At 41.2% G+C, this 19,268-nt stretch overlaps 1 long non-coding RNA gene across 1 annotated transcript; it reads left to right on the top strand.

Moving 5' to 3' along the window:
• Window positions 1-564: 564 nt before the first annotated feature.
• On the top strand, window positions 565-6,700 carry LOC134141439 (uncharacterized). The gene is made up of 4 exons (XR_009958620.1): window positions 565-620; window positions 3,321-3,446; window positions 5,172-5,368; window positions 6,496-6,700. It is a non-coding gene; the product is annotated as an uncharacterized LOC134141439 (long non-coding RNA).
• The last annotated feature ends 12,568 nt before the right edge of the window (window positions 6,701-19,268 follow it).

The following is a 19,268-nucleotide window of genomic DNA, read 5'->3' on the forward strand; positions in this document are numbered from 1 at the left end:
TGAGTAAGGGTCTAGCCTGCCGCCGCAGTTGGCGGGAACGCTAGGTGCTTTCCGGCGCGCAGGGGAAACCCGCGGGGCGCGGGCATCCCCGCGCCGCCCGGCACAAGGGGAATTCCGGCCGCGGCTTCCGGGCGCCGCGCCTTGGCCTGCGCCCAGCCCGGGCCTGCGCCGTCAGTCAAAGAGCTCTGTTTTCCCGGCGGTGACTCCTTTATCTGTGTCCTGAGCCTCTGTCCTTCCCAAAAAGGACTTGTCTGATCAGTTACCAGTGGAAAAAAAGCACAGTTACTTTCAGGACAGCATGTCCTAGCAGAATGGGGGCCTTGCTTTGCGGCCAGCCCTTTGCTAACAGAGCTGTCCTAGCAGAAGTCTGTACAGATCTATCTCATCAGTAGGATTTTGCTACCTCCCTATGTTGGGTGGAGGAGGGGAAGCAAACAGGTCTTGCATCCACACTGCAATTTTTACTTTTCTCCTTTATGCTAGCATAAGACAGAAGTTGCTTAACTATGTTTCCCATTACAGGTTGCACTGTAGCATGTGAGAGGGGAGGCATTGTGACCAATTACAGATTTCAGTCAACCAAATCATAGGGGAAGAAGAGGAGGACTATAAATAAGAATGTAAATTTCCACTGGAATCATTTAAGGCGTTATGTGTGCATGCAGAAATCTGAAAAAAACTTCCTCAGAGGGTCCAGAATACAGTCTGGACTTAAAATCTCCCAACAGAATCACAATTTCACTTTTCCTATAAAGAAAAAGAGCAAATGCAAGATGAGAAAGCCCCACTTCGTGCATGTATGAGCAGAGAATGACAGTAGGGTGTTTACACAACTGGGAATAGAAGACTAAAAATGAAGGAAGTGTAACTGAACAGCGCATTATGACACTAAAGGGTAATTTTTTGTTACAGACTGTTCCAGTAAAATGAATTTACAAAAGACTCACTCATAAGTGTTCTTTCAGGTTTCCTGTCATACTTGATACCATTGGTCATTGTCAAATTCCAAATATCTACCTGAATAAGATAGCACTATAACACCATTTAACTTCTCTTTGCCTAATTGTTAGCATAGAAAAATTATTTGTTTTGACAGTTAAACATACATGCACACAATCTTCTTCTAAAAGTTTGAAATTGTTACCAGATCACTGTTGAGTCATTTTAAGGAAGCTTGATACTGAGAAGGCAACACTAAAAGTTGAAATACTGAGTCAGATTCCCAAATACCTTATCTGAAGAGTTATGGAGGAGTGTGGGACTTGAAGTTCACTGGACTTAGGCCTATTTAATATTGCATAAGGAAATGAGCTCTGTGTATGAGTGCATGGCTGTAATTGCAGGCAAACATTTGCTTTTATGGAGCAAGGTGATAGTATTCCCAGCTTCAGGACTTCAATAGGAATCTCTGAAGAAAGCAAAATTGTCCTTATGTTATAGATTATGAAGCTTCTTACTTTTTACCGTGCATTCTCTCAAAGTTAATTAATTCAGTGTTCCTCCTTAACTCTATTCCTCCGTTCTGCCACTCCACCCATAGCCACATACCTGCCTTTTGCCCCTGTGTACACTTTGACCTCCTCCCAGTTTGGCATTACCAGCTGCTCTTTCCTTCCCTCTGAGGCCTCAAGGCAGGGAGTTTCAGGCCACTTCATATTGTGAGGAGGAGGAAGGGAGAGGAAGGAACAAAAAGAGGCTAAAATTCCAGGATAATATATAATATATAATAGCAGGAAAAGGGGTGTAGCTGCTCTGAGCTGCCAAGCTCTTTCTGATTCCTTCATCTCTGTGAAAATAGTAGCAACTTCCCCAGTTCTCCATTCCCAATAGTGACTTTGTCTTTCATGAAAAAGAGATATGAAGGCCTTATATAGCAGCAGTGATGGATGGTACTTTCTCAGAAGGCCATGAAGTAAGAAAGTAACAAAATGTTTCTTGGACAGAACTGAAATTCTCAAGGACCATACACTTCCTTCAACATGCTGACTCTGGCTTTGACATGGAACCAAAATAACTCTGCAGAGGAAGGGAGAGAGGAGAGTAGTCATGTTCTGATTGTACCCAAGTTGAAAGCAGAAGGCATATGATTTGGCTTTGGTTCTCTGTCTGATGCTCAGACTGCTCTGTGGAAGTGATCCTTATTCCAGCCTATTCAGCTGTTACATCAAATTTCAAAGATCAAAAACTTAGCCTAAAAAACAGATTTATAAACTAAGACAAGATACTGTACTTTGCAGACTCTGCTCTGGAAAGGGGGAAGGGAGGTTGTATTCAGATCAAGTTCTCCTCAACCAAAGGAAATTTTACTTTATCTTAGAGTCCCATATAATGACAGAGGTCACAGTGCTATTAAAAGTGTGACTATCACATTACCAGTGTTTATCAAGATAAGCTTGATGACATTACTGACTGAAACAGCGAAGGTGAAAGAGCAAATTTCTGGAGGTTAAGGTGGAACATAGTTACCCTGCAGCATGAGTACCAATAATAAATAGGATAGATAGCACTGATATCTGAAAGTATCTGGAACAATTGCAAAGTCTAGAAGACTTCCCTAAGCAGACTGTGGAAGGTCAGTCCTGTGATCCTTCTCGGATGCTGTGATCCTTCTCAGATGCCCCCTCCAATTTCCCATCTTCCATAGTAATGAAACATCCCGCTTTAATGGTACCTCTGTAACACACCCCTTAATGTCTCTGAAGGAGGAGAGAGAAGAACAAAGGACATTGCTATTTGCCTTTCCAGTGCTACTGCCTTTCTCTGTTGTGTACTAAGTAGGTTCCTGTTCTTTCCAGATCTTCGTAAGAAAGAATAGCAGCTAGAATCTTTAAGTGTAATACAATGTTTAATCAGACTATTTGAAGATTGAAGTAGAATAGAAGATTAGCAGTTAAATCTTATATCCCTTCTGAAGCTGGAACCCCCGAGGTGATAGCATCAGGCAGACCTCTCAATTAAGGCACACAGCACATTGTGCAGACCTTATCTGTAGTGAGGCCCTTTTGTCTTTAAAGCTCTTACAGGATTTTCTTAGAAGAAAACAATTGTATTTGTCATTCCTAGTGTTGAGCAAAATGTTCACATAAGAATACACTGCTTCACTTTTAGGTAAAGACAAGGACATGCAAGTGATATAGTCATTGGACCTACAAGCTCCTCCATTATGATTAGGTGGCTAATTGTTCGACAGGGAGCCATGCAACTCAGTGAACAGAGAAATGGAGTCTCCTTTTGTACCACAAATCTAAACCCACGTATAAAACTTTGTACCCATATTTAAAAATAAAAAGAGTTGTCTGGCTAATTCTCACATTTTTCAGGTAGCGAAAGGTATCAAAAGGAGCCATGGAGCATCATCTAGCAGCTGCGCTGATGCTATTTATTTTGAATTTTGGAGGTATTGACAGTTCATTGGTAGCATCAACCCCCTTTCTGGCAGTAAAGAGGTAGGCAACTTCTGTTAAATCAATCTAAGGTGGTAATTAGCATCCCAGATAAAATTGGTGAACAAATTTTATTTGGAAGATGTGACTCATCTACTCTTTCAGGACATCATCCTCTATCAGGAGGATAATGAACAAAGAAACAGGAAAAATATGTTAAGGAAAACTTAGGGAAAGCGAACTTGAGACAGAAAATATCTGTAGATGAAGCTGAAGTACCTATTTATTTTAAAAATGAAACCAACTCCAAGAGCAGAGTAATTCAGACTTCTTGCTGACAGGAGATAAACTTTTGATAATTTGTGCAGATGCAAACTATTTCACACTTAGTTCTGATTACACACAGCATCTACATGTAGACTAGCAATATCTATGTTTCTCATTTTTTAATGAGACTTCTGTAATTGCATTTGAGAATATAGCAAAAATGGGTAAATATCATATAACTGCTTAAAAAGAACAGATACCATCATATTAAGACATTAAGGGCATCCATGACTCATAATCTAAATGTTCAAGAAAAAAAACCCTGCATCTTGTAGCTCCCTTACTGAAGGTCAGTACATGCACAATGTGGAAAGTTTCCATTAGCTTTGCACCCAGAGAGTTTTGTTTTACATATCCTCCTACGCAAAGGATCACAAGTACAAATGTTAAACTTTAAATCTGTTGTGGATTTTCTTTTCTCAGATTTAATGGTCAGAGAAATTCTCACACAAGCCATAATTAGCCTCAAGAATATAGCAAAACCATACTGAATAAGTTGAGGCTTATGAATCAGTCAGGAACTTTCTTGCATTAGTATTTATTTGGAGTTTTAAAAAGAGTTGGAATGATTGAAGGAAAATCTTGGCAAATGTCAAGTTCAGTTTTCTTTTTAGATTTGACAGTGTGCTTGCTTTTCCATGTTCTCTGCTTTTAGGAAGATAATTTTTTTTCTGCTAATGGTATAATAAACATTATATTCAGCAGGGGAGAGGAACATGAAAAATGCCAAAATGGAGATGATTGGACTAAAATAAGCCATATCTGGGTGGAAAGAAGACCACATACATATCAAGAAAATCAAAGGGCTACTGTTCAGCTGCATCAATTTGTTTAAATTCAGAGCTTCAAATCCTTGGTTCTTCCAAAGGAACTATCTTTCAAAAAGTTGCTTATTTTGACTCAAAGTTATTTCCCACTGTCACAGAAAGAAAATTTATTTAAAACTACCACTTATATCCCTCACTCCCCATCATCTCTCTGCAAATATTAGATCCTTCCTAAGGTGTCTAATTCACTTAAGTTGAACTAGTTATTGCTATTCACATTCTTAAGAAATGTTAAAGAATCTGTTGTGCTAGTACTCCTTCAATTTAAGGGGTGTCTGATGTGACCCCATTTTACTTCCTGAGTACTAAGGTAGAGGTGTATTATTAAGGCTCTTTGGTTTAGTAAGATGGTTTATGAATCATACCAAATATGGTTATATTATACTTTACTATGAGTTTGAATCATAGCTGTGATGAGTGTTTCATTTAAAAGGACAGTCATGTCTTCAGAGGTTACAGATACAAAGTGGAGTTTCCACATTGCAAATGTCACATAAGTACATGGGAACTCACTAAGATCCAAAAGGCTACATGCAAAGAGGAATTAAAGCTTTATATTGTCACATGCAATGTATGAAATATAAGTAATTGCCACATGAAATACACCTTTATTATTATTTTGTGTACTTTTCAGGAGAGAGAGACTGAGACCCTTTTCAGCTCAGGGAGCACTGTCCTAAAGATCGCTGAAATCAAAGAATGTGAAAAAGAAGGAACAAAATAAGATTCCTCTATCCCAACATTGTATGAAGTTAAAGAAGCAGAAAAAAATACCCCATTACTAACACACAAAAGGAGTAAGAACATATTTGTCTCCAAAAGGAAAATCTGGTAAGTTATTCTTGTACAACATCTGGAAGATTAGGCTTCAGTCTCTCAGGCTTTAAGATGCCATTATTTTACAAAATGTTAATGTCATAAATAGACATAACATGTATTTTATCCTGCTCTGAAAATAAGGAACATATTAAGAAAAGACAAGACCACCACTGCTAACATTCAAGATGCTATTCTCTGTTCAGACTAGGCAGTAGTGGGGATTAAATTACTGTCTAGGGACTGGCATAAAGGAAACCAGCATGTCTTAATATCAAATGTTTTGAAGCCTGAAATGCACAGGATCATTTATAGCAACAGCTGCACTTTGAGAAATGCAAATGCAAGCGCTCAAATGGAGTACCTTGGGTTTTAATACTGACTTTCTTGCCACTTTCTTATTACTTCCTTATTTTATTTTAGAGAAGGATAACTTTCAAGTTATCTCAAAGGTCTTCCTAATACAGTTTGAATGGGTATTTAACTATGAACATGGTTTGTATCTGAGCTTTATCAAATACATTCTGTAGGTCTCCGGAGTGCTGTTTCCTTCACTTGGACACTCAATTTTAATAAGCATAAAAGAGGCTACTATGAAAATATATCCAAAAGTAAGTAGGTATTCCTCTGAAAGAATATATAGTAGTTTGCAATTTACTCAGGACTATTGGAATTTCTCTGTTTTCTGTGGATATGTTTTTGGTTTCTCATTTGGAAACAGTTGCAGTAGCCAGTTCATAAGGTTACTGGTTCTGAATTTGCATTTCTCAATATGCAGGCAGTCACTATAAAAGATATGGAGTGTTTCAGACATTAGCTATTATGACAGTGATTTCCCTTCTATTGATTTCTATGAAGTAATTCAGTTAAAAAATAATGTATTTTGAAGTGAAGCATTACATAAACGTATGAAGCTGTTCACTCTTGAAACCAACACATGTAGATTTTCTGGCCAAGACTTTGTAGACTGAAATGCGAATACTGTTCTTCTGTTTTCATCTTTTCAGAGCTCCCTTTCCCTTTCCAGTTATTTGCTTTCTAGCCAACACTAACCTTTTGCACGCAGAAAATCCAAATCAGTAAGTATGTTTATGTCATATCCTTGTTTCAAACTTTGTTTTATATCTTTTGTTTACACACAGGTACTCTTCAACTGACAAGTAGTCAGCTGCATCATTTGCAAGTTGTCGGACCTCCTGCATGACAGCAAGTTTGCCCAGTCCCAGCAAGAAACACTGTGTTTTTTTTTCAGAGGCAAAGATAAGCCTCTAAACTCATTGTAAACCCCTGAGACTTTGCTCAGTAAACAGTGCAACAAAAGACAAGCCCCTGCAAAGCAGTGTGTGTTTGTCTTCCGAATTATAACACTATGATGACAGGCACTACAGAAAGGTACAGGAGACGCATGCTACAGCAACTCTGAAAACAAAAAGAGCTGTTGACTAGGAAAATTCTTAGGAAATACCAAAATCACAGGTGCAGAATTTTAATTTCATGCAAGAGAAGGACAAAGGTACCAGTGATGCAATTAGCAAGTGAGCGATCCATGTGATAAAAGGCAATGAGCAATAAGATAGATACATACATCTGAGCTGATCAGTCTTCGTAGTCAAATGGAAAGAAAAGAGTCCTTTTAGGTTGTGTTTTTCACTGAATCCTGAAACAGTCACTGCAAATGGGTTACATGAACCATCCCGAGGTACCTTTTTTACCTTGTTCATTGTAAAGGAGGTAACAGCATTAACTTGTTAGTGAACCTATTCTGAGTCTATTAGGACAGATAGCAGGAAAAAAAAATCTGTTTTTAATCTTAAGTTTCTGTAACACTGTAGGAGACTAACATAACTAATACCGGTGCTCTAGGGAAAAAAAAGATACGGCTGATCTACATGCTTTTCAGTGTGTGGTTATATGTATTGAAGGCAGGAACCTAACAATTGCTAGGGTGAACCAGATATGTGGTCTGTTTAGTGTATTCTGCTGCAGTTTCCGGGACTAGGCAACTCAGAAAACAGTATAAGAAATTCTACAGCAGGAAGTTATAAGCAAACAGGATCAATGGATTTGAGAATATGTTTATTTTGCATGATCTCTGTCAATTTTCATTTTTTTTTTCCGTCGAGGACATGATTAGCTCAAACTGCAAAGAAATGAAACTAGATTTTCCACCTCTGGGGGAGGGGATCAGAACAAACAAGCTACATTTTTTTTAACTGCCCTGCTTTGTGTTTTGTGTTTTTTTTTTTTTTTGTTTTGTTTTAGAAGATAATCTGGGAAAGGTCAATGCTTTCCTGGAATGATTAAACAGAATGAACTATGGCAATAACATATTTCTAGTAGGACACCAAAAATTATCTGTAAAGATAGTTTTTGACATGATAGTTTATGACATGGATTGATTTGAGGTTGGACTGGATGGGCTGCTCCTCTCTGTTCTTCTGACATTGCTGTCCCCACTGCTTTTCCGGTTTGGCTCTATCAGGCAAATCTGCAGTAATCGGAAAGAGGAAGTACAATATGTCCCTTGTTCGTCTCCCTCCCCTCTGCGATAAGCAAATACGTGACTTTCCTTATCTGTCTTAGAGCTGAGGAATACCTGAATCTGCAACATTAGTTTTCTCTTTTGCCACATTTCATTTTTATTCTCTAAGGAAAAACTGAAGGAATTTACAGAAAAAAGAGAGGTAAAACCAACACTGGAAGTGCTCTCAAAATCTTACTGGTGTATTAATTCCTTCTTTCCTTCATTATAGTCATAAAGCACCTCATCATAGTGCGTTATAAATAGGTCACATGAATTATGGTAAAAAGAGCCTATTTCTCTCCACTAGCTCTTAAGGGAACCATGGTGACCAGCTCCAAAGTGGGAGCTAGCGGCTCACCCCCAGCTTGCCTGCACTGGAGGCAAAAATAAATGACACTCATCAACTGTCACGCTTTGAGTGTGGAACCCTGTTGCCTGCCTACTGTGGTCATTGTATCCTGTGCATCAGCAACAGCTCTGCAATCTCAACCTCGTTCTGTGCTCCTGACAAGCAAACTGCAACTGGTGCCTGCTGTTCCGGCTTCCAGCCTGGGCAAGAAGACAGAGTGATAAACGGCTCATCAGGAGGGCGGCCCTGCTGAAGAGCACAGAACTGTTTCGCACATCAGGATTTTGGAAAGCTAAGCAGTCTCCTGGCTGTTTTCAGTCACGCAGAAACTTTTAGCTTTTGACACGCTTACAAAGTGCAACACAGTGCCAAATTTCACAAGACAAGTAGTTGATCTAATCAAAATGATCTGGCTATTCCCACCAAGGAGTACATTTTCCAGAGCATGATCTATCATGCAGCATGACAGTAGCGTTTTATTGCCAAATAGGCTTCAGCAAAAATTTAAGTTAGGTTTCAGAGTGCTTTCTGGGGAACAAGCTTTCCAAGGAGGCAGGAAGTTTGGCAAGATTCCTCTCAAAGTTTGTGGGAATCAGCTTCTGAGGCTACAGGGATCTGAGCATTCATGAAATGAAGGTGGATCTCCCCAGTCTGCGGAGCCAAGGATTCAGAGGACAGAGGCACGCCACTGTTTCAGAGCCGGGGCTGGGGGAGGTTTCCTGTGAACATCTACTTTTCCAGCAGAAGTGCAGTCAATTGGGAGTGGCCATCCTTGTAGTTCCTCAGTGGTAGCTGTCATCATCTCAAAATCTACAGACCATACACATCCATGGAAATATGCTGTAAGGAGAAAGCAGTGATGCAGCCATGTGCTCACCCCTCCACCTTCACCCCAGCACTACTCTTGCCCTTTAAGCCCTCATCCCAGTGGCTGTGGTGGCCGTGAGGACGCCTGCCCTCTCTTGGCCCTGTAAGGCCTGGCCCTGGCCTGCAGACAGAAAGAAGGAAGTTTGACTTGTCAACCCCAAGAAAACAGGCCTGCCCCATCCTATCTGTCCTAACTGAGATCCATTCAACCAGCCCACACTTCAGGTTTGCAAGGTCTCTGTGTACGCAGGGCCCTGCCCATCCGTGTCTGCATCAGGACCCTGCTGCACAAGCAGAGCCATGGCTCATCTGAAGACATAGTTGCTAGGCAGCCCACAAACTGCAAGGATTCCTGGCTAACTGGTTCCCAGAAGCAGCCTGCTACTGCTTCTGGGACCAGCCATGGCAGACCGCAGACGTTGCATGACTCGTTACACCCACAGGCATCGCTGCTATTACGCAACATGCAGACAGCTGCTCATGTGCCTGGCACATGGTCATGCTGCTGGAGCATGTGTTGGCTCTCAGCCTTTTCACATAGCTTGAATTTAAACAGTTAAGCCTCCAATGCATACCTAAGCTATAGATTATGCTGTTAACCCCCCCGCCCCCCGCCAGCACTGCTCCTGATGGCAGGAAGATGATAGGCTAAAAACTGATATGAATAAGAAAAACAAAGTACTATGCTGGCTTCAAAGAATTAATTGTCCATGTGCTGGTGAGTGCTGGGGATCTATAGTTTTTGTTTTTGTTTTTTTTTCATATAATCAGAGTTTAGAGATACTATTACAATTGTCTGCACAGAGCTGTATTGCAAAATTACTGCTATAAATGTAATCACATAACATGATAGATAGTTTCCTCTCACTAATTTTTAACTCCATTGCTGTTCAGAGATTCTTTTATTTCAAATATACTGAAATTTCCCTGAGCTACCTGGCATTTTATGCATGTTAATTCTGAGAGTTAGAATACTTTTCTAGTTGCTCAAATTCTGATCCTTCTCTCTTCCCTCAGGGGATGGGCTCTGCACTGGATGCTAGGCTCAGGCTGGTCGTCCCTGAGTGTAACAGGCAACTCCCTAGCAACGCAGATTTCAGGCAGGCTGAATTTCCCTCTGAAGTAGCTTCTCTAATCACCTAGGGAGCCTAGTTCCTGACTAAGAAGCCTCAGAAAGAACCTCTAGCTTCAAGGCCCTTTTCTTGAGCCAGGCATCACTATCTGGTCCTTATCTTGGCTATACACTCTGAGCCGCTCTGCCACATTTAGTCTACATGGAGAAGGCAAGAAAGGTGGGAAACTTTCTAACTGCCAGTTCATCTGTCTTTAGATGTTTTTAAGTAGCACCCAGAACACACAGCCCTTTATAGCAGGACATATCACAAACTAATTTAAAAGTAAGGGCATTTTGTTTTTAGTGGCACAAACTGGTTGTAAAGTAACTTAATCTGTAGGAGTTGCATGTTCCAAAGTGAATTGTGTTTTTTCATCTATATTTTTCATATCAGTCCATTAACAGAAAAATTATTTTCTCCACAAACTTTGCATTATACAACTATCCTTTTTGGTCGGCCCTTTCTGAAAACAAAAATAATTTTTATATCTACATTATCCTATTTACTTTTTCAAAAAAAAGCACACAGAATTGCTAATTAATTAAATTATAATCAACCTTCAAGAGAAAGATTGTGAGCTTGCTAATCTCTTACTGTGTAATTAGGCATGACGGATCTTTTGTGTCGCTTATCTCCATTGCGTTTAAAACAAGAATGGCTGAAGAGCCAAAATACACAGCTATAGAGCGAGAGAAACTAATTAGGTTCGCCAGCTATTGAATTTGCAGGGGTAGTTCTTTAAAGCAGGGTTTTGAACATCCCCTTAAGAGACCAGACACAGCTTGACTCACTGCAGTGAGAGCAAATGCCAAAAAGGCTGGTGTTGTTTTAGCACCACCGAGTGGACAAATAAGAGAAAAAAAAAGTTCATTTTTGATACACTGTGACCCCCAGGTCTTTGCGCAAGCAGAGAGGTACAGCCAAGTCTCTGTGCCCAGCTCTGCGTCCACCGGCGCCTGCAGCACACACTGCCCCACTCTGTGAACCTCACTGCTTTCCAAATCTGTCCTGCTATGGCATCTTTTCAGGAGCAATCTGGTGGTAACAGTCTAGTTATGAAAATACCCTGTACATTCATTTATTCTCTGCAAAAGAGTCTGAAGTACCTCAACAGTCCTGTAGTTCTTATTAATGGATTAATTGGTGCAGCTTCAACCAAATTCTTGTCATCTGGAGTCCTTTAATATCTCAAGAAACTTTCATGTGCCTCACCATGCACATGTACCTCATCATGTGCCTGTTGCCAGCAGGTCGAGGGAGGTGATCCTGCCCCTCTCCTCAGCCCTGGTGAGGCCTCATCTCCAGTTCTGGGCTCCCCAGTCCAAGAGAGACATGGAGCTACTGGAGAGGGTCCAGCGTAGGGCTACGAAGATGGTCAGAGGGCTGGAGCATTTCTCCTGTGAGGAACGGCTGCGAGAGCTGGGCCTCTTTAGCCTGGGGAAGAGAAGACTGAGGGGGGATCTGATCAATGTGTACAAGTACCTGAAGGGAGGGTGTCAAGGGGATGGGGACAAACTCTTTTCAGTCGTCCCGTGTGACAGGACAAGAGGCAGTGGGCAGAAATTGAAGCACAGGAAGTTCTGCCTGACCGTGATGGGGAATTTCTTCCCTGTGAGAGTGACGGAGCACTGGAGCAGGTTGCCCAGAGAGGCTGTGGAGTCTCCTTCTCTGGAGATCTTCAAGGCCCGCCTGGACACAACCCTGTCTACCATGCTCTAGGTGCCCCTGCTGAGCAGGGGAGTTGGACTAGATGATCTCCAGAGGTCCCTTCCAGCCTTACTGATTCTGTGATTCTGTAATCACTAAATGAGCCTTTTTGGTTATGCTTGGACATGGTCCTGGAGTCTGAAAGCTCATTTAAGAGAACATTACATCTGTAAATATAAACATAATATCTGTAATAAACAAGTATAACAAGATAAAAGCAAACATAAAATCTGTAATTTGTAATACAGGATTTCATTTGTCTCAGAAATAGCTCAGACACTGTTACAATTTTCTGCAAGTATCTAAAATCCTTAGCAGCGTATGTTTAGATCCATCGTACAAAGCTTGCAGTTGAGCATCTGTAATACTGCTGCTCTCTTTGCTCACTTTTGGATGAAAGTCTTGGACTAGTGCATTCCTGTTTGTGCAGGAATGTTCAGATGTCTTAGAGAAAAAGGTCACACATTTGTCCCACTCTCTTAAAAGTTTTTATGAATCATCTACCTTTATTGAAATCAGTGCCTTATTACATAAATGAGTGAGTTGCTCCCTAAACCACAGGAAAAAAAAAACTTAGTGTAATGTAAAAAATACCTGAACTGTTCTACATTTCTTTGCACAGTAACTCTTGTAGGTGGCTGGTGATTGGTCAACTTCCTTCTGTCTTTCTCACACTGTTCAAAATGGAGCTATGAAGACATGAAGCGGCTGTAACTATAGTTGACTGATTTCCTCTAGTACTAAATAGTGCCAGTTTATTAAACTAGATAAAAACTACAGTCATTCCCCCCACCTATATTTTCTGTACTTCCGTGTAATACTTCTGCCTAAAGCTTTTGCCAGCTCAGTCTCTTGTGACCTATCTGTTATGGATCTATTATTTGGATTACACTAGAGTCCTTTGTGCTACTCCAAAAAATGCACAGGATCTCTCTGTCCTGAGGAATTTACAGCCTGCCTAGATAAGACAGTGAGAAAATGAAAGCTTGGTTTGCTTTCAAACCACACAGCCACTCAGCAGGACTGTTGCAATGGCTTGTAAGTAAGTATGCAAGGGAAGATCCAAGTTATGGGCTGTGTGTCCTCTGTTACAGAACTGATGAAAAGTAGTCAAAGCTGACTCCTTCTGAAAAGTGTATCTGAGTATTGATAGGAAGAATGACAGTTTTTGGCATTATGCCAAGTTATCCTATAATCTAGTAGCCTAGACACATTTAGGGTTATGCTGGTTTTAAGCCTTCAGAGTTAGCGGGAAGTTCATATCAGGTCTCCCATGTCCCAGGTGCATGAGCTGGGCATGGGCTCAGCACCAGGCATAGCGTAAGTGCTCTACGTGGGTGCTGCAGCAGTTTGTGGGGCTGGACACCTGAACATTCTGAGATGCACAAATTTCTCCAAATCAGTAGTGTTATGGAATAAGTTTGTCAGACCCTATCTGACTTGTCCACATACCCTATCTGACAACTCCTACCACCTTCTCTCTTTATTCTAACAGATCTTTCTTGTAAGGAATGAATTCCGTCCTGTCAAACAGCTTAGTATCAAGTGGGTCTTGCTCTACATGCTGGCAGTTTTGGATCTCTCTGAGATCATCTGAGTCCTCCTAAATATTGCATATTGGCAGAGTGGGTGCCAAACACGATGTACAGCTTACATGCCACCTGGGAGCTGCCTTAAAGTCTGGCTTTGCAATGTTCTGTTTGTAGGCACATAAATCATCTTTTACGTCTGGTTCTCAACATCTGAGACACCTATTATCAAGCTTGTTTAGAAAGTATATTTGATCTAAGTTGTGGTTGGAGCTCAGTGTCTGCATTTTGTCTCTCACCATTCTCCCTTGCCCAGCTGTTTGTGTAAACAAACCTGCTGCTGCCTGATCTGCTCAGCAGTTTCACAGCTCCGCATCTGTGACCTTGCAATTCCCAGGCCTCCCCTGGAACAAGGCTGATTAAAAGAGAGCTTGTACTACCTCACAGCTGTCTCAGTATTTCACAGTGATGGGAAAGTGAATACAGAAAACTAGCACTATATATTCATTTGAATACAATAAAGATAGTGTTCAAGCTCTCACAGCTGTGGCAATGACATTAAGGAAACTAAAGAGTTTATCTGATGATTTTCATAGTAGGAGCATAAAAACTTTAAAAAGCACAGGTACCATATATTGCTCAGGTCTCTCATCCCTGTTGTTACGTGGTTGTCTCAAGTCCCCAGCCTGACTTATAAATCAGAGTACTTTTTAGAGGTGTAGCAATGTGTTTTATTTCCCAGCTGAACTGCAAAAGAAATACAGCCGAGGTGGCTTGGCCTGGCTGACTCAGCAGCCCCAGCCATCTCCCTGCACCTGCCCTCCCTCTGCCGTCTTGCTTGTTGCACTGTCCCCCCTGACCTGCTCTGGACTCTTGGCCTCTCTAGGAGGCACCGATTCACCGTCCTTCTCCAGAGCTAATGGCTACCACAGCCTGCAGAGTTGTTTCTCACAATTACCATCCAATATTTGGGTAACAAAAAACAGATATGGAAAAGGAACAAGATGAGACACAACAGACAGCTTCCCACACTCATTTGTATCATTTATATTCGTGTCACATCACATCCCTCTAATATGGTGTACTGCCTACTGTCCACCCGAGTACATACACCTTCTCCAGAACACAGGGAATGAAGGTAAATCATGGAAGACCAGTTTTGAATCATACAATGTATAAAGAAATAAAACTTTGAAATTCCTACAATTTTCTGATAGCTCAATCACAGTTACTTTTACATGGACTTCTGCAGACTCTCTCTGGGGCTGAATTCAGTAGCTGTGTGGAAGCAATATATTTCTTTAGTGCAACACGTTTCATTTTCTCAAGGCTGTTGGGATAAGGGAGGATTTTTGCTAATACAAAATCGAGAAAATTCAGTTGATTAGTAGACTGCATGTGGAGCCTGCTATCCAAGTGTAATAGACATTTTCAAGATAAATGTTTAACCTATGTATTACATAGAACAGTTCACATCCTGGCAAGGAAAATGAGATTTTCTTAAGGTAACAGAGGCAGTCATTGCTATTCAACTGCTGGTCAATAGCTAGTAGTTGGATAACTGAACATCAGAGAGTTTCATGATCATTGAGAAGAAGCTAAGTGTGTAGGTAACATATCTTTAATTAAACTCGTCTGAAACATATAGATGCAAAAACTAGGGGCTCATAAGGTCCTACGTGTGAAATGCCTTGAGTTACCATAAAGTTGTCCCTGGATTTTGTTTTATGAAGAAGCTTATGCTCTAAATTGAGTAACCATCAAATCAGGGAAGCCCCACAGCCTGCGCTATGCAAAACATCAAGTTAGATTAACAAAGCTGTGTCCTGGATTTACAGCTGAAAAACAGCTGAATCCTTCCTACAACCGACTGGGCACAATTCTGATCTGCTGCAAATCTAAGAGCTGACTGAGCAAGTCAACCTGTGAATTCTTTATACTGCTTGGTGAGCAATATACTCTAATAAATACGCCATTCATAGCTATAAGTTTATTTTTAAGGTTATATCTAGTATATCATATTAGTACAAATGAAATGCAAACAGCTTTCACAGATGTGGGGAATGATTATATATAGTTATATATGGTTATCTCTTTTTTATCTGGCTTTATTTGAATCTTGTTTCTTATGCTAAGCTGAAAGTTAGTACTTCTCCCTTGTTTCTCACATGCTGCAGTGTCAGCAGTTAAAAATAAGCAATCATCAAAAATAGGCAGTAAGCATCTATTAATACTTCTGATTTTGGGAACTGACTCAATTTTAGTAAAGTTCTCTTTTCAAGATGGAACTATTCTAGTCTAAGATGTCCACTGCTTTTGCCAATTGATTTTTTTTCCTCTAATTTAAGTAATGGTTCTTACAAGCCTTGTATTAGAGATTGAAATATGAAAATGGCAGTAAGTCACCAGTTTATGTGCCCACTTTCATGATCAGGTCATAGCCTTTTTGTCAAGTGTCCAGAAAAACTCACTGGGATGTGTCAATAGTGCTAATGCATTCAGGTTTACATGTATTTGTAGATTTGCCATCTTTTTATAATACTTTTAAAAATAAAACTCAAATATTCTAAAATTAAGTTGAATAAACTATTTCAGAGCTAAATACTAGCAGAATGAGGACAAAAGTAAGAGAAAAAGACAAGGGAACTCAGATATCTGTTTAACAGAAAGCTGAAATTAGAGAGCTGATAGACTACAAGAACACTGTTCCAGATGGCAGGAACTGCAGAGGAAGAAGAGCATGATTGTATGAAGCAATGAAAGGAACCTAATGATTGATGAAGTAGGATGAGAAACACACTCTCCAAGGCACGCATCCAATTCTTCAGGTTACGTAAAATTATCTTTACCATTTATGCACTTCCCTCTTTTACCGGGTGATGCACATTACAGATAGAGTTGGTAGTGCTGCTTGTAATTACCATTGCCTGACAGTTCTCGTTATATGATCCTGCTTTCGGTTGCTCATAAGTTTGTTAAATGTTACTCATCCAGGCTGAAATGTTCTCTGCCAAGTATCAGCCTCAGGCTGATTCTTTCCCCCTCCATTTTCTTTTAGGAGGAGGAGAAGAGGAGGGCAGTTTCAGTAAAAATGGCCCTGTGGTTTTCAAGGCAAGATTAGGCAACCATTCTTTTGAGCAAGAGCTTGAAATTTGGCAAAAGGTGGGAGGTCACGCTGATGCCAGAAGATACAGCCAAGTTATGTGTTTTTAAAAAATCTCAGCTCACTTATTTTAGCAGAGGCTGTCAGCTTAGCAGATGCATTTGCAGAGGGCTGTGTTGGCACAGGGCATGCTCTGTCCCCTGCCAGCTCCAGGGCCCCAGTGCGGCTGTCCATGCAGGGCAGTAGTGCCAGCATGGTGGTGCTAGTGCCCCCGACCACCCCAGGCCACCGAGTGGGAAGGCAGCACATCTGCCCCAGCTCCTGCACAGCGTGGAGGAAGCCGACTGATGGGCTGCAGCAGAGGCTGGGGAGGCTCATAGTGGGGCTGGAGGTGGGAATGCTGAATTAGTGGCAGAAAGACTGAATTAGAAACCATGATGAAATAAGGAATTAGAAAGCTAAATACCAGAGACCCAGGCTAGTAAAGAGCCCAAGACCAGAGGTAGGGTGACTGGCAGGACAGGAGGAGAAGGGTAGTCAGGAGAAGAAGGAAGGAGAACAGAAGGAAGAAAAAAATCCTAGTGACAGCAAGCATGTGGTCCTTTCCACAGCCAAGGTCACCCTGTTTCTCTATTATTAGCAGAAATGGGGAAGTCTACTAGCTGACGTAGTTCTTACTGTGGTCAGGGGCTCATGCACAGGATGAAAAGCTATTACTTCTCTTACTTGGTTAGATGTACAGCTACAGTATCTCCACGAGGGAAGTGCACTAGTGCATCTCACTGGCGGAGAACCGCAGCTTGGGACAGGGCAGACTTCTCTGCTGTCTGTCACACCCTCTGTCCTGTAATGCTGTGACCTAGATGAGGAGCAAGGCATGGTGCACAGCCAGACTGGCTGTCTCTCTTTTCCTGTTCTTGCTGCTTGGTGCAGAAGAAAGAGCAGCTGTTGCCAGGCTGGGCTGCATTAAGGGCCTAATACCACATGTTGCTACAGACTCTGAAGCATAACACAAAGGAATAACTTAGAGAGAGGCAAAAAGAAGCAATAGCCACAAATGGTATCATTACTCATACGTCCTAGTGACCTGTCTTCTCCCAGCCAAGTCTTCTCTCACACTCCTACCAGCTCCTGAGCCCGATGTTTTCAGCACTCATAACTGTAAACCTTCACCCCAGACATGCCAGCATGCCCACATGCTGCACCTCAACATCCTCTCAATGCCGTTGCCCCCCCCATGACCAGTATCACAGAGCCCTCTGATGCCCACGATCACCTCAATATCGCAGCATCCTCCCAATAAGTCTCAGTCCCAGGGACAGCACTCTGGAGCCCTTCTAGCCCTCGTTTTAATCCTGGTGCTCTGCAGCCTGTGCACCTTCATGCCTCAGTTCTCCCCACATCACCAGGCACTCTGATCACCTTCGGGGATATCCGTATCAACGCAATCAACTGTTTCTACATCAGTTCCCTTGTCCCTGGGGCCACCTAAGTCTCCAAGGATTAGTTTCCAGTATCTTCCTACACCCCTCTCCAGCTTCCTTCTCCTCTCAAGAGCAATGTGAGAAAATCCCTCACTGGAGAAGAAACACTGTGCTTTTTCACCTTCTCTAGCCAATTCAGTCCCGAGGGGTCAGATTCTTCCCGGCTAACCTTAGACACCTACATCCAAGCAAATGATCTTCAACTTCCTTCACAGTTAATGGAAAGAAACAGACACTTTGGGGGAACCATTCATCTAACTCAGTTTAGACATTTATTAGGTACCCCAGAAGCACCCATTTCTCTCTAAACTGTAAAAGGAGTTAAGGATTACTAGCTCAGTTTAGATATGTCCCTTGTTGACATCTAACATTTGTTGAGATGATTCCGCTCCAAACAATATCGTTTATTTATTCTTATTTCTTCATTTGTGCTCAGTGATAGTCTTTATTTTCCTTCAAAATAGTGCTACAAGTTTACAGGCAAAGCACACTGCATCGTCGCTTGATCAAGTAAGCATGGCTCAGGAACAGCAATCTTGAGATTTGACCCAATCGTTGCCATCAGCATGCAGCAATATCACCTAGTGGTAAGAGATTGGATCTCAAATTACAGTGTAAAAATGAGTTTATAACACACTGCTAGGTACAAAGCATTATTGAAAGGCAGGAATAAGAGAAAGGTCCAGTAATTATTTTTCTAACAAAAAATAACCATTTCCACTCTTGTTCCTAGAAAGCATTGACCTTGACTAAGTGTTATTTAGAACAAATTGAAGTAACATCTTTTGTTAAGGTCAGTACGTTCCAGTGTGATTGTCTTGATCACAATGAGATGAAAGTCGTAGAGACCAGAAGAGAGAACAGCAGCATGCACAGGATAAATACACTGTGTGCGTGTATCTTGGATTCTCTGTGCAGTTTTCTGCCACAAAAATGAATTGTAGGTAGAAATGGTAAGCTCCAAAAAAAGGCAACAGGGACACCAAGGTTTGTGACCTTGTTGATCTGAATGAGAATTTCAGTTGACTCTGAATAGTCATTTTCAAAGTTTTTGAATAGTAGAAAACTCTAAAATAAATTTCATTGTGCAATGAAAAACAAAAATTGGAAATAACAATATCCTTCAAAAATTAATCTTGGCTCCTGGCTCCTTTATGTACTACAGGATGGCTGCTTAGTCAGGGAATATTGTCAGAATGTACTTCTGTAGGGAAAATGATTTGTAGCTATATTTATT

The sequence above is a fragment of the Rhea pennata genome, chromosome 1, assembly GCF_028389875.1.
Source record: "Rhea pennata isolate bPtePen1 chromosome 1, bPtePen1.pri, whole genome shotgun sequence".
NCBI lineage: Eukaryota > Metazoa > Chordata > Aves > Rheiformes > Rheidae > Rhea > Rhea pennata.